Source organism: Mytilus edulis, chromosome 6, assembly GCF_963676685.1.
Source record: "Mytilus edulis chromosome 6, xbMytEdul2.2, whole genome shotgun sequence".
Lineage (NCBI taxonomy): Eukaryota > Metazoa > Mollusca > Bivalvia > Mytilida > Mytilidae > Mytilus > Mytilus edulis.
In genome coordinates, this window is record NC_092349.1 from 13,121,762 (window position 1) to 13,136,463 (window position 14,702).

The 14,702-nt window shown below is 30.6% G+C and overlaps 1 protein-coding gene and 1 long non-coding RNA gene across 2 annotated transcripts in view; both read right to left on the reverse strand.

The window, feature by feature from the left end:
* Window positions 1-14,702, reverse strand: part of LOC139527165 (sushi, nidogen and EGF-like domain-containing protein 1) — a 75,340-nt gene that overhangs the window by 12,881 nt on the left and 47,757 nt on the right. The gene's annotated exons all lie outside the window — the stretch shown is intronic.
* On the reverse strand, window positions 4,688-6,994 carry LOC139525981 (uncharacterized). The gene is made up of 3 exons (XR_011665073.1): window positions 6,930-6,994; window positions 6,455-6,597; window positions 4,688-4,830 (listed from the first exon to the last, which is right to left on the reverse strand). It is a non-coding gene; the product is annotated as an uncharacterized lncRNA (long non-coding RNA).

Sequence of the window (14,702 nt, forward strand, 5' to 3'; positions counted from 1 at the left end):
GCAAACATCGTATTCGTTCATGTATTACATATTCAATCTTTTATTATAATATTCGACACAAAGCACAAACATATCGTCGTGCACCTCAAGAGCTGTAAACTGAACCTATAAACTGACTTATAGAAAATGAATATAGTTTCCATATAACTGTCAAGTTATTAAATATGACAAATTTTGGAGTAAATATTTGTTTACTCGGAGGTTCTTTGCATCGGAAATAAACACATTTATTCTAAAACCAGTTGTTGGCATGGCACGGGTTATCTTTTTCTCATATATTTTATTTTTGGCATAATACTAAACCCATAATCGGGTATATGTTGCTTGATTTTCATATGACGATGGAATAATCTTTCAATCAGTTTAATTGATGTTTGGAGCTTGGATGTTAGTAACTGCTAGTAGTCCTTTGTTAATGTATGTACCATTACCATTTTCTTTAATAATGTTCTGTTACTAAATCTGACTTACTGAGTTTACCTGTGCGTATTACTGTGTGTTTGTGTATTCTACATTAGCGTTAGTCTTATATACATATATATTTTTCAATGTAGTTTATTTGTATGTTTCAGAATTTACTGCAATTTTTTTTTGGCTGAACTAGTATTTTTTAAGGGGCCAGCTGCAACCAGCCTCCTGATGAATGATTTTTTCGCTGTTTTGAAGAAACATTGGTTGACTTTTGGCATGTTTTTGTTATTTTGTTGGGTTGTTGTCTCTTTGACTCAATCGCTATTTTTTCGGTATTCTTACCAAAACATTAGCAACAATAAATTAAGAAAACTAAAAAAATGGTCGATATTGAATATCGATATTACATATGTTTATGGTAACCTCCACACACTTGTGGAACAATACGATGTGTCGGTGTCTTAACTTTCTGGTGCACAATTTTCCAGTGTGGCGGTCTTAGACATGTTATATACCAATATAGTCGAAATTATAAAATTGCCTATTGTGATAATCGTTTTAGTATAAATCTACATGGCAGTGGTGAACGCGTAACAAATCGACAAACCCGGTTATGTTGTTCCTTTAAGAGTTCATTTAACTCCCTCGCGTTTATTTGTAACCTTTCATTTATGTATTACATATCTATGACCAATATTTGAACACCGGTAAATTAATTTCGCTTTTTTTTTATACGTAAAAAACAAACAAATTGTCTTGAAGATATTTATATATCACAGTGTTTGATTCACAAACAAACAAACACACACAAACGCACACAACCGCTTTAAAAACTTGCAAAAACAATGTTCAATTCAAATATTAAACACATGTTTTGTGCACTAGTGTAGAGTTTGGAAATGTTTCTACATAAAATATGTCACATGCTTCCACTGGTTGGATTCCTTCTAAAACCATTGTATGGTGAACGTTAGACATGTTGCTGAACGAAGACAGAGTTATGTGACTTTTAGGTGGGATGTTGTCATATTCCTTGTTCATCTGTTCATTATAGTTTAGCGTTTTGAGTACATCGATACCATTATCAATGGTATTTATGTGACTTTTAGGTGGGATGTTGTTGTATTTCTTTGCCATCTCTCCATATACTGTTGGGATGAAATCGAAACCATCATTGATTGTTTTGTTGATTTCATTGTCAGTAATGTCCGACTGAAAAAAAGAAAATATTTCTTTAAGGCTTATATTTTGTTTGTTATTGAATTCAATTCTGCAAAGCTTACAATTAAATGTTAACCAAAATAGGCTAAAATATAATGATAAAATTAAAGTCAACTTAAAAATGTAGAATAAAAATAAAATCATCTAGAAACCTCGAATATCGACACAAAATATTGTAATGAGGTTATTTTTGGTGTTCAGGATAAGACTAGAATTAGGAGGATTCAATTATTACATCGTACAATGATTCTGATAATTTCTCTAATTTTTGTGCTATTTTCACATTTCTTGATCGGTGTGAGAAAAATATTTTTCCTCATAGTGAAATATCTGTTCTCGGCAAATGATTAGTCGAAATTTGATTATGACGTCAAAATGTTTTGTTTTCTCCTTAATTTTTCTATTGTGACGTCATGAAAAAAGAGACCATGTCTGAAGACGTCACATATAAAGAACACAAGTTTCTGAAAATCTTTGAAAAAGAAGGCTAACAATCATCAGAGAAACATATTCCTACACTATAGCTCGTGTATTACGATATTTCTCCACTCTCGACAGTTAAATTATTTAAAAAGTTAAAATTTAAATGTCTCGACTGGAGAAATATCGTAGTACACTTGTTGCAGTGTAGGAATCTATATGTATTCAGTATCTTTATTTTGACCTGAAATGTAGGATAAAACAAAACTGTCAATTAATAAAACAAATGTGACAAAATGTGGAACATAAAATGAATTTATTAACTACATAATGTAATTAAAACTACCAAGGACCTGCCATCTCCATATTCATACTTTTTTTCAATAATTTTATAATTTTCTGTGACAAATATCCCATGCGTATGAAGGACAATAACATATTGGTGAATCTTTTGTAACGTACTATGTTTCAAACTGACTTATTGTGTTTGATTGTTTGGATGGTAGCTCCTAAAACATTTTGTCTTCAATTAACAAAATTTGTATGCCAAGTGCTTAGTAGAGACGCGGGAATAACAAATTTAAAAGTCTGTGTTTTGACCCGTACTGCCTTATAACTTATTAAGGTAGATTCATGGTATACCGCCATCTTGGATTGAACAATCACAGTAAAAAATCGGTCTAGTTATTTGCCTTAATCTGCAAATTTGAAGACAGATTTGCAATTTAATGGTTATAGACTGTTCAAAAATATAAAGAAAACTTGGCAATTTATTGTATAATCCAAAATATTTAAACAAATATCATTTTTCTTGCTTTTAGAATCATTTTTTTCAAACGAGCCATTTAAGGGAAGATAACTCTTTTAGTAAAAAAATTATACTGGACAGATAGGGAATTTTTTTCTTTTTACTTGTAGCAAGAAAACAAGTTCGGTGACACCATTTTTTCTTTTTATTTTCTTAAAACATATTACAAAACCTATCTTTTCACAATTTATTTCAAAATTCTATCTCATAGATTTTTTTTTATGCACACAAATGTGTTTTTCCATGAACAATCTAACCAAATTTAGGCAATTTTCAACGACTCACAGCTTGAAAAATAGCACGGTGACCCCTCCTTTTTATTATATTTTTAAAAAGAGCATATTAAAATCTTCATTCTGGCTAAGTATAAGAAAATTCTGTCTCAAAAAATATTTACTTATGATCTACCTTAAGATATCTGATAATTTGTGTTTATATCGGAAATGGATTCTCATCTTTTCTATTCACCTGATATTACTATCGACTGTGTTGGGATGGTGTTGTCCCACTTTTGCTTTTTAGATCTCTGTAGCAATTGTTTGTATCATAATGATAGTCGTTTTTTGTTTTGTACCGTAATGTTTTCGGTAAATAAAAAAGCAACAATAATATCCTTAGTCACATTAGAATAGATAGAAACCTTTCAACTCTAAGAGGAAAATAACGGAACGACAGTCACAGAAGTGCCATAAAAACGAACGCCAACATACATAGAAATGGACGATTTGCTAGCACCTACCATATTTTTGACTTGTTACAGAACATTTCAAGAAAACAATGGTGGATTGAACCTAGGTAAACGGCTAGCCAAACCTCCAACATTTACGGCAAAGCTTATTAAAAATCGCTAAAATAAAACCACAACGTGACAAATACAAATACTGTATATATAAATCTGTTTCTGTCTGTGTCTTATAAAGGAAAAGCATATTTACATGTTTAATTCTACTCATTGTGTGTATGATCCTTTTCAGTGCTGTATAAGTTATTATTAGCGTAAGTGATGCAACCATTCCACTTATTATACCAGCTGTATACGTGTAAGATGATTCTAATTCTATGAAAAATAAAGAAAACCTTATATGAGTTCAATTAAATAATTATTTTAACACCGTCATGGTTTTTGTTCTATAAGAGCCAAAATATCGACTCATATATGTAGATAAAAGTGTAGTATTTGTCCTAGAGAATTCCATTCTATACGCATCTGTAACATAATAGCAGTATTTACCGTAATACAGTTTTGATCGATATTTTAACAGTATAGTACTTTACGTTGAATACGTATAATTTGATATTTCGCTGATTTTTTTTTCTTCTAAATTAATTCATTGATGTTTGTTTAATGTCCAGTAGCAAATATATCATGCATGATCAGAACGACAATATGGTTATGGCTATATTTTCCTTTAAAAACAAAGTTAAGTAAATTCATATCGTGTTGATCAGTTTGTGAGAATTCGGCAAGACAAATCAATTTTGTTTTATTATTGATGAATGCATTATTATTTGGTTATGCAACTGCTGCATTTCAATGAGTACAGATAATGCTGTAATGATACAAGTTATTCATTGTGTGAATCTGTCATTGTATAAATACTTGTTTTGCCAAGTTTCTATATTTGTCGTTATTATTAAAATTGATAAATAGTCTCCTGACGATCATTAATTCTGTATATATATATATATCTAGTTATGAATTTCAGTTGTTGCTAAACTGATACATTAATTACCCCCCCCCCCCCCCCACCCCATTTTAAATCCTAAATACATGTAAAAAATTTAGATATTTTGTAAATATCACTTGCCATTTGTAATGTCTTTATGCTGATTTTTGTCACTTGTTGACTCTATAGCCGGAGTTGTTTCAATAGTTACATCCATGGAGGATAATTGTTTTGTAATAGAGTCTTTGCAATTACACGATGAACCATTTTCTATGCTCGTAACTGCCAAGCGTGATCCGTCGTCTATAAAAAATGTGTCATATTTATTGTTATTGAATAATCAAATATATATCTAGTATATTCAAACCAATGATGCTTCAGCATAATGTGTTTAGCACTTTTCTCAAAAACTATATTAAGCTGCACCTATTCTAAACAGATGAGACATATTTGGAAATGACACGTTTATTGAATATTTGCCTTTGATTTCGAAATAGATATGTTCAGAATATTATAGCTGTAACACTTTTTATGCAATTGAATGAAGAGTAACCGCTATTGATGTTACTGGTATAGGTTATTTTCCAGTTCTTTTATGTGCAGTTTACCGTGCATTTCAACCTTAGAATCCTTAAATACCGAAAGTGAAAACATTGTTATTGGTGGAATGTTATTGTTGAGTATATGTGTATTTTTATAAAAATATATATCAGAAATGTTTAAGCAAGAAAATAATGAGCAAGTCCTGTGAAAAGAAATATAAGAGCCCTTGAAAATGCAATCAAATATCTTCAGACATTTTCTAGCTTTACAAAACAAAGGAAATACCCTCATTCAATGATTGATATGTTTAATTGATGCGTATTTTTTTTTTAAAGTAAGTTCTGAAACAATCGAAAATAAGTCTTTTATATATACTGCGTAATTTTGAACCAAGAAAAGTATCTTCTCCTCCTACCAATTTGCATTACAAAAATGTCGCATTCGGGTTTATATTCCCTCCTGTCTTCTGTTTTATAACACTGATTCTAATTCTAAGTAAACAACTCGGTTTGTAAGACATTGTAATCATTGAATTATGTATAGGTGCATTAGTATTTACCTTTATCACGAGTGTATATAATAAATTAAATAGTAGCCCGTTGTGATTTCGGTTTTTGTACCACTTCTTACAGACTTGCTGAATATAACTTATCACCTCCATTGGACTAAATGTGCTATCCTCAAAAAGCTACCTCCGGTGAAGAATGTATATTTACAGCTTTCTTTTTGAAGCTTTTTCCATAATCGATAATTTATGCCACTCAAGTGAAGATTAGTACATATATTTATACTGCAACTAGAACCTCGCCCTTTCTCAGTTTCTCAGCCTCATACAAAACAGATTATAATTTCCTGACATTGACCTAATATTGTATGTTTATTCACCATTAATTGATTCTATGATAGTAGATTGCTATTTCAAACAGTCTGCATATTTGTATCAAATACGCAATCTTCATTAAATTTTGTACTTATCCTGAAAAAAATACTTATCGTATCTCTGTGAATTAACAATACATTTTTGAATAAAATAACTACTGATTATATAAAAACAAAGGTTTTTGCATTTGTTAACTTATAATATTTTTATCAGATATTTGTATTATTGGCTGTGACGGAACATATCTAGTTTGAAAATATTGCATTGTTTATGGACAAAACAAAATACAATTACGGCATGTTGGATGGATGACAAGCATACAAGTAGAGGACTGCATTCATGGATGGACGAAGATGATACAATTGCTGCGATGAGTATGAACAGAAAGTGTATTAAAAAGATTAGAGTGGCCGTATATCCATTTCATAATAGCCGAAGAAAAAAAAGTAAGCAATGACAACAACAAAGTAACGCGATAAAATATCTTCAACGATTATAACTAACCTGAGCAATTAAAGACTGTGTTAGGTAGAACCACTCCGTTATGACATGTAAATTCGTATACATTATTGTCTATAACAATGTGTTTTATCCATTGGTAGGTTGAAGCAGATAAGCAGTCACAGTCAAGACATGTGGTACACATTCTAAAAATAAAAAAAATTAAATGTGAATATGAAATGCTGTAGTTTGATGTTTTGAAATTTTACTTATTAACGGTTTAAGTGGTCAAAAGAAAGGATGTTGTGTCACATGTTACAGTTACCGATTGAAATACGATTATTTGGGTATAAAAGTGTAAAAGTGATGCTGACGAGAATTGGATACTTGAGCATCACTCACCTTTAAAATCATGCAAATCGTGGTAAATAATGGAATGAAAGTCTACAAATAATCTAAAATTGTACATTTATAAATTACGATAACCATTATTTTAAAAGGCACACATACTCATAAGATTTTTTTATGTTCTACTTACAAAAATTTCAATGCCACATTCTTCTCGAAAACTCCAACGCTATTCAAATTGTTGTTCGATAAATCTCTACATTGAATAGCGCAAACCCGTTGTTCAAATAAAATGTCTTAGATTTCGAAAACTTACAGAAAACAGTATTATATTTACAGGAGACTTATTATTATCATATACACAAGTACATATAATGTGTCGATTGTTGATGAAGAACAACTTATACCAAAAAACAAAATACTGTGGATTCATTTATTTTCGTGGGTACCAATTTTCGTGGATTGCAGAAAACTTGCCTTTTCGTGGAGATGTAATTTCGTGGTTTTGCCAAAGTGTGCATACAACCTGGTAGAAAATTTGTTATTCGTCGAACATTTAAATTCGTAGTTCACCTGTACCAACGAAAACCACGAAAATTGGTATCAAACGAATAATAATGAATCCACAGTAAGGCATTAATTCTAGCAGCAATTTATTACACGATTTTCATTTCAAAGTCCAATTGAAGTGAAATAATGGATGTACCAGTTATATACTTATGTTTTTATTGTATTATGTGATTGGAATAATCAAACCAAAATTAAAATAGTCAACCATGTCATTGTTGGTTGTCATATAACAGATGTTGATTATCGTATGTTTACTTAAAATGTCATGTTATTTAACAAAATGATGCAGGTTCCGCTAAATTAATATTGTATTCAAACAATTTCTAACAATTAATTTGTTTGATGCCTGATCATGAAATTCTTAGTTTTATTTGTTTTCTTTTCAATGAGTTTCAGATGATTTGGATGTTTGGATGCTGTGCTTATTCACGTATACAACATTCTTCTTAAATCATAATTATCTAGTACTATGAACATTATTGTTGAACTTTAAGGTTCCGACAAATATTTTACAACAGTATATTTGATACGTTAATAACGAATACGAACGTAATATCCCCCATAATGATTTAAGGGCTAATCGGGAGGTAATATTTAGATTTCAACAGGTTTCACATAGAAAAGAATAAAAAGGACATCTAAGTATTCAGAAACTGTGTACACATTTTGAATAGTTCTTATATAAATATCAACTGTATTACAAAACATAACGTGTGTTGTAACGTTCAGGTATCAAGGATATGTCAATCGTCCAGTCCTATATGAATTCTCTTGCAAGCGATTTGAATAACCATTCAACTGTATATAATTACCTTGTATGCCGCACAACAAATAATGTTTTGAAAACTTTATCTTACTTTGGATGATTGAAAAATAACTATTCAACCTTGACTTTATTGTACTTTATTGCCTTGAAAAAGAGTTGTTTCTTTTTCGTGTTCTGTTTCACATAATTGAACGATACTGTTATTTCATTTGCCTATTTCAAAACAACTTTGGTCAGTGTTAATTATGTTATGAAAAATTGATAACTTATTGGATTCGCTTTGTCTTCATCTTCATACCATAATTTATTATCTAGATTTCTTTTTAGTTTGTTCTCGTGTGACTCCGCCATCAATCGATTATTTGATTGTGTGAAATGTTTGGAGCTATATTTAGGTTTTAAGATTCATTACTATGTCCGAAATTATTCCGTTAATCGTAAATTTCAATAGTTCTTTTTAGCATGCTACCCTTTTAAAAAAACATTCAAATAATTTGTATCTTACTGATAACAGTCACGTTGGTCAGGTAGGCATTGTATGGTCCATATGGTGTAACTTATAATGTTGCTAATGGAGAGAGACATGATTAGTCCCATTTGCAATAATTTTATTTTGGATGTAACGCGTCTTCTGATTGGCTGACGTCGTTTTGTTTATCAGCCCATAGACATAATTTAGTCATGTGACCGTGACGTCATCAACGTTTGTTCATGGTTTACTCCGGTTTAAAATGGAATTGAGAATTAAATTATAAGAAATAACTGTAATATTGTTTTCTGTCTATGAAGAAATAATATAAAAAATATGGTGCACACTGAATAACCGTGTAGCGGGTTCTTTAAAGTGTGTACCACATTTTAATGTTATTTCTTCATAGACAGAAAACAATATTACAGTTATTCCTTAATTAGATTATGTGACAATCGAGACTATAGGACAGCATGTTTGCTCCAATAACTGAAGAATATCAGTAGTCATTTGTGCCATGGATATTTTATTACAATAAATAAACTCATGATGACGTCAGTGCAATGTCCGAGGACAACTCTTCAACTTTACTTCTTTTGACTTATTATTGCATAGTTTTCTCTTAGGCAGTAACTCTATTCAAACACATATGATATTAACACAAATTCTTGTTTATTGTTTCTTTTACTTTTATATTATAAGAGCTACATTTAAAAAAATAAAAATAAACTTGTTGTATCTTTAGAAACGGACAAGAATCTAACATTAAGATTGAGTTTGTACTTGTACTATGTCATTATTTCCAAAACCATGACCATAATATTAAAATGAAATTGTGTTTGTAATAGTGTTAAAGTTTGTATTTTCTTACTATGTCAGTTTTTAATTTTTTAATCAAAAATGTGTTTAATCAAAAATATACCGTCTGTATAGTTGCTTTAGACTTTGAATCACATAGATGAAATAACTGACTTGTTATCTTAACTTTTACATATGTATGTAAACGCTATTTCGATCAGGTATGTTATGTTTATGTATTGATTTGTAGACAGTGGTCTATCGTTTGGCGGTTCCTGATCGACTCATGCATTTTTATTGTATGTTTGATGTGTTCACCTTTGTGTAATAACGAACTAGGCAGCTTGGAATTCGATAAACAATACTTACAGTGTTTGCAAACCAACATTAGAGAAAAACAGATTAATTGGCAATGTTGTTAAAGGATTCCAACCTATGAATCTTTTAAAAATGTAAATATTAATTATATATGAATTAAATGAATAATTTTAATGCAACAACCTTAACATAAAATAGGTACAGACTTGTATAAATCTGACCTTGTGCATAACATTAGTCAGAATACAAAAAAATATACAATCGATTGTCACGCTTCACCACTTGTTTCGATATTGTATTTCTATTTGACATCATAGACAGCCGATTAAAAAAATTCCGAAACAGATATGGGTCATCTTTGTTACGCAATTTTGAACCATCATTTTAAACTCAAACTTACCAGACGATGGTAATATTTTTTTAAGATATAGAACATAATTCCATTGACAACTGAAATATTGCATTATCATTTCATGTATTATATGTATTATCAAACGTTTGTTATAAAGTGAGTTTCGAGAAATAACGAGGTTTTTGGACATGTATATTACTGACCTGAAACAAAATCAACAGATTATATAGTAAGATAAATCCGATTAATTCCTAACATATTAAAAAAATATGTATGCAAACGAAATACTGTTTATACCTATACAACATTTGAAATTTAACTTTGACACAAAAGCTGTAAAATTAAAACAAAATATCAATATTAAAGAAACATTTAGTGCATATAAAATATAAACGAAATATCAACTTTTAATTGATATTTTATCAAGCTATATATCATTTTAAAAAGTCATATTTGCATGCACTAAAAACATAAGCACTTACGTACCATTGCAAATTTAACTATGTCCATACAATACCATACGCTAGCAAAATTTAGCACATGGTCACGTTTAATAATGGTGTGATTGTTTTGCATTTGTATTGAATTCAAAACGATTGTTCAGGATAGAGAATCGTACCGAGTTCACACAATTTACCCACGTTTTATACGATATGTAAAAGGCGGCCGCGCCTACCTGCGACACCATGGATGTTTATGGGGAAATATTAAGATTTATTGTCAACAAAGATAGCACAAACATATTTCAGCCTAGTAAAGTTTATCTAAATATGTTCCTTTATTTATGTTTATAATATATTTACATACGTATGTAAATCTACCTTTTCATGCAGTGACGATTTGGTATACTTTTTAAGTTTAATCAAATTATCAGGATGACGAATTCTGAATTAGTGCAATACTATCATGTCAGTAAACATAGTAAAACTATTAAAATCAAGGTTAACTTACACATATTCTAATGCCACACTGTTCCTGAAAACATCACCAGGTAAGATGGCTAGATTGTTGTACGCTAAGTCCCTACATTGAATAAAAGAAATCATGTTTCTTTTCAATTGAATGACTTAGCTTACGGAAACTTACAGGCAATTTAGAAAGTGCTAATCGAGGAATACTTCTTACATATACAAATACATACAATGTGTCGGTAGTTAGGGTTAAAATATGTAAGGAATGACCACTTAAACCAACGAATATTACGAACATTACGAAATCTAAAACAAAAATTACATCAGCAATGATCAGCACACGCATTCATTCTGACAGCAAGTTTATTAAAAAATAACATATTAAATAAAAAATATGCTGTTTGGTAAGTTTTATAGATAACTATATACAGATAAAAGAAGATATATAAGTCTTTAAAAAGGACCAACGAGCAAATTTGACCGGATCGTTTAGTAAAGACGGTTTTGCACAGATATTATAAAGAATATATATTCTGAAAAATTGTTTGTGCGATTATCATACAAAGGAAACAGAGAATTCAAAACGATATAAGATAAATGTTTTAACTGTTGATACTCATTGTTACGATATACCATTTGCATGAATGTTCTGAATTACTTTGTGGTCTTTCAATCATAACATGTTTCGCTTGCAGTATACGTGGCGCTGTGATTATCGTCCAATTGATATAATTATTTAGGATGTCTTCATCGCGCTTATATGTTCGGTACAAACCAAATAGCAATGACAAGGGTTAAAGGTAAAATAAAGATATAAGGATAAGAAATTATACATTAGATTAATATTATCATGTCAGCAAACATACTTACATGGTTGAAATTATTGTCTACTTACACAAATGATAATGCCACATTGTTCCTGAAAACACCATCAGGTAAACTTGTTAGTTTGTTCTTTGATAAATCCCTACATTAATAGAATAACCAAGACCTTTGAGCTTCAATTAAATGATTTCGAAAACTTACAGAAAATAGAGGAGGTGCTCATAGAAGAGTAATTCCTATAAATATAAGTACATACAATGCGTTGAGTGGACCTTAGACGTAAAGGACGCAAAAACATTGTCTCTGAGTTTAGCCTGATTATAACTTTTGGATTAGGATAATTACCAGTCGGATTAGTGAAATCAATGACTAAACTCGTTTGTAAGTTGATAACTACATTGGTAACGTATTTTTTGCGTGAATTTATTGTTTTAGCAGACTTTTTTTTCTTCAACTGTAAACACGGAGGTTCAGTAAAGGACAATTTTAGATGGAAATTTTACCAAAGCCTTTAGTAGCTCTTATTAGTAGTATAATAGACGAGTATGAACATTTTACATGGAATTCGGTGGATCTTGATGACAAAATGAGAGTCTCGTTAGTTTGGACAAGAGGCAATGCCGCTTAAATCAGCAAAGGTGTTAAACATAGATCAAGATCAAACAGAGAGAGAGACGCTACACGTTTGAAACCATGGCAAGATTCTAATGCATTACAGTATGATGATAATGAACAGACTGTAAGAAGTGAAAGCGGAAATAACACAGGGGACGAATATATTAGTATTCGACCAGGTAATGCAGGATGACAATTTGATCCTACATAGAGCCCCAGAAGTGATACCTATAATTACTCAACCGGTGCTTATGCCGATCAATAACAAAAGTAACAACATGCTTCATAATGAGATAAATAAAATGGAAAGGTTAGAAAGTATAACGGACCAAGACAATAATCTAGTTACAGTTGAAGTGAAAAACAAAGAAAGTAAAAAATCTGAAGATGATTCATTAAAAACTGCACCGAAGTCGATCATAACTGGTAAAAGTACGTGTAATGATACTCATTATGAAAAAGTGGTTTTCAGTCGTACGTCAGACGGTAGCTTTATCATTGGCAAGGTAAAAATGAGAAACACTATAGTTTTACGGAATCTGATTAATGATAAAAATTTCAGACATATAGATGAGGATGATAATAGAGACCAATTTGACAATTACATGATTTTCGTTGATCGATTTAGAGATGTTCGCCGTTCCGAGAATGAATATATAAAATCAAAAGTCAAAGAACTTCCGCATATGGACAGGTCTGCCGAGAAATTTCAGTTGTGTCCGTGGTGTTTTAAAAAGTAATTATTAAATAGCAATGTATTGTGTGTGAAGTAGAATAAATGTATTATATGAGTATTTCTAATACTGCCATATAAGCGGGATATTTTACTTGTCGTAAAGCCAGGTTAAAATCACCAGTTTGTATTATTATGCCTTATACCTAGTCAGGAACAAAAGTTTATATAAATAGTCCGTTCCCATGTATGTCAGCGTTTGGGTGTGTTGCAGTTTTGTGATTTCTTTTATTCCTTTGGTTTTTTTTCTTATAGGTAAAATATTTCTTTCTTTTTTCTTTCAACAGACACTCAGAATATCTATGGGAACCAACTTATCTACTCCCGAAGTGTTTGTTGATATTCACTTGAGTCCTTAGTCATACATAATAATACAAAGAACAGCACAGAAACTCAACTTGACTTACATTTAAATACTAAAAGTTTAGTATGAAAATAGAGTATATGCCAATACACATAATGTGTATTGACATATATTCTAGTTTTATGCTTTTACATTTATCTCCGCTTATACACATAATTAATATGGCTTCTACTAACGAAAGCTCCATTTGAAGTTAATGGGTTTAGAGACCTCTTATGTTAGTACACTTTTCCTATATTACTACTAAAAGTTTAGTACTTGATACAACTGTAAAACAAGAGAAATTCAAATTCTTAATCCATTTTTCCTTTTCCTGACCAAATATCAAGAATAACGTCATATTTTCTTGCTTTCAAGTCAAATTCATATTGTGAAGTCACAAAAAAAGGCTGCCATGTATGATGACGTCATGAAGAAAGAACACATTTTTACGCCGATAATTTGAAAGGAAGGATTAAATTTGTTTGTATTGTATATAGTATTATTAGTTACATAGTGTGCTAGTGACCTAATACGATATATATGGGGTCAGTAAATTCCATATGGGGTGAGAGCGAAGCTCGAATCCCCATATGGAATTTACTGAACCCATATATACCGTATTACGTCACTAGCACACTATGTAACGAATTTATCTTACCGACTATCTTAACGTGTGAAATTAAGACTAGTGATTCTCAAAATGAGAAAGTCTGCTAAGAAAATACTTCCATTGATCCTACAGAAACAGATGCCAACAATAACGACTGTAAGGTTTAAATGTGTTTTATGATTTTTTTTCAATCTTAATCATCAATTTCTTCGTCTGTTGGAACTTTTAAGATTTTTCTCAGTACCGTTTTGTTTTTTATAAAGGGACATAACACCTTTACTAACCGTGTATGAAATTTTCACGCTTCACTGCTATGCACATGTATTATAGCAAGCGATTGTTAATACGTGTATTTCGTGAAATTGGACATGGATGCGTATGACCCTAATAAAAAAACAATCGGTATAGATTGATGTACCCTATAAACTACAACGTGTTGTATCAAATAGCTAAACATGCTACAGCGTTACTACACATATAGAAAAAAAACAATTATCCTAGTTTTTACATGTTTTATATATCAAAACAAATACTGAGATATATTTGAAAACTGTATGTTATGCTGCCTTAAAATATCATGTTGAAACTTTATCTTCATTGATTGGTTTTCATCTGAAACTAATGAAAAATATGCATTGTTAATCATGCAA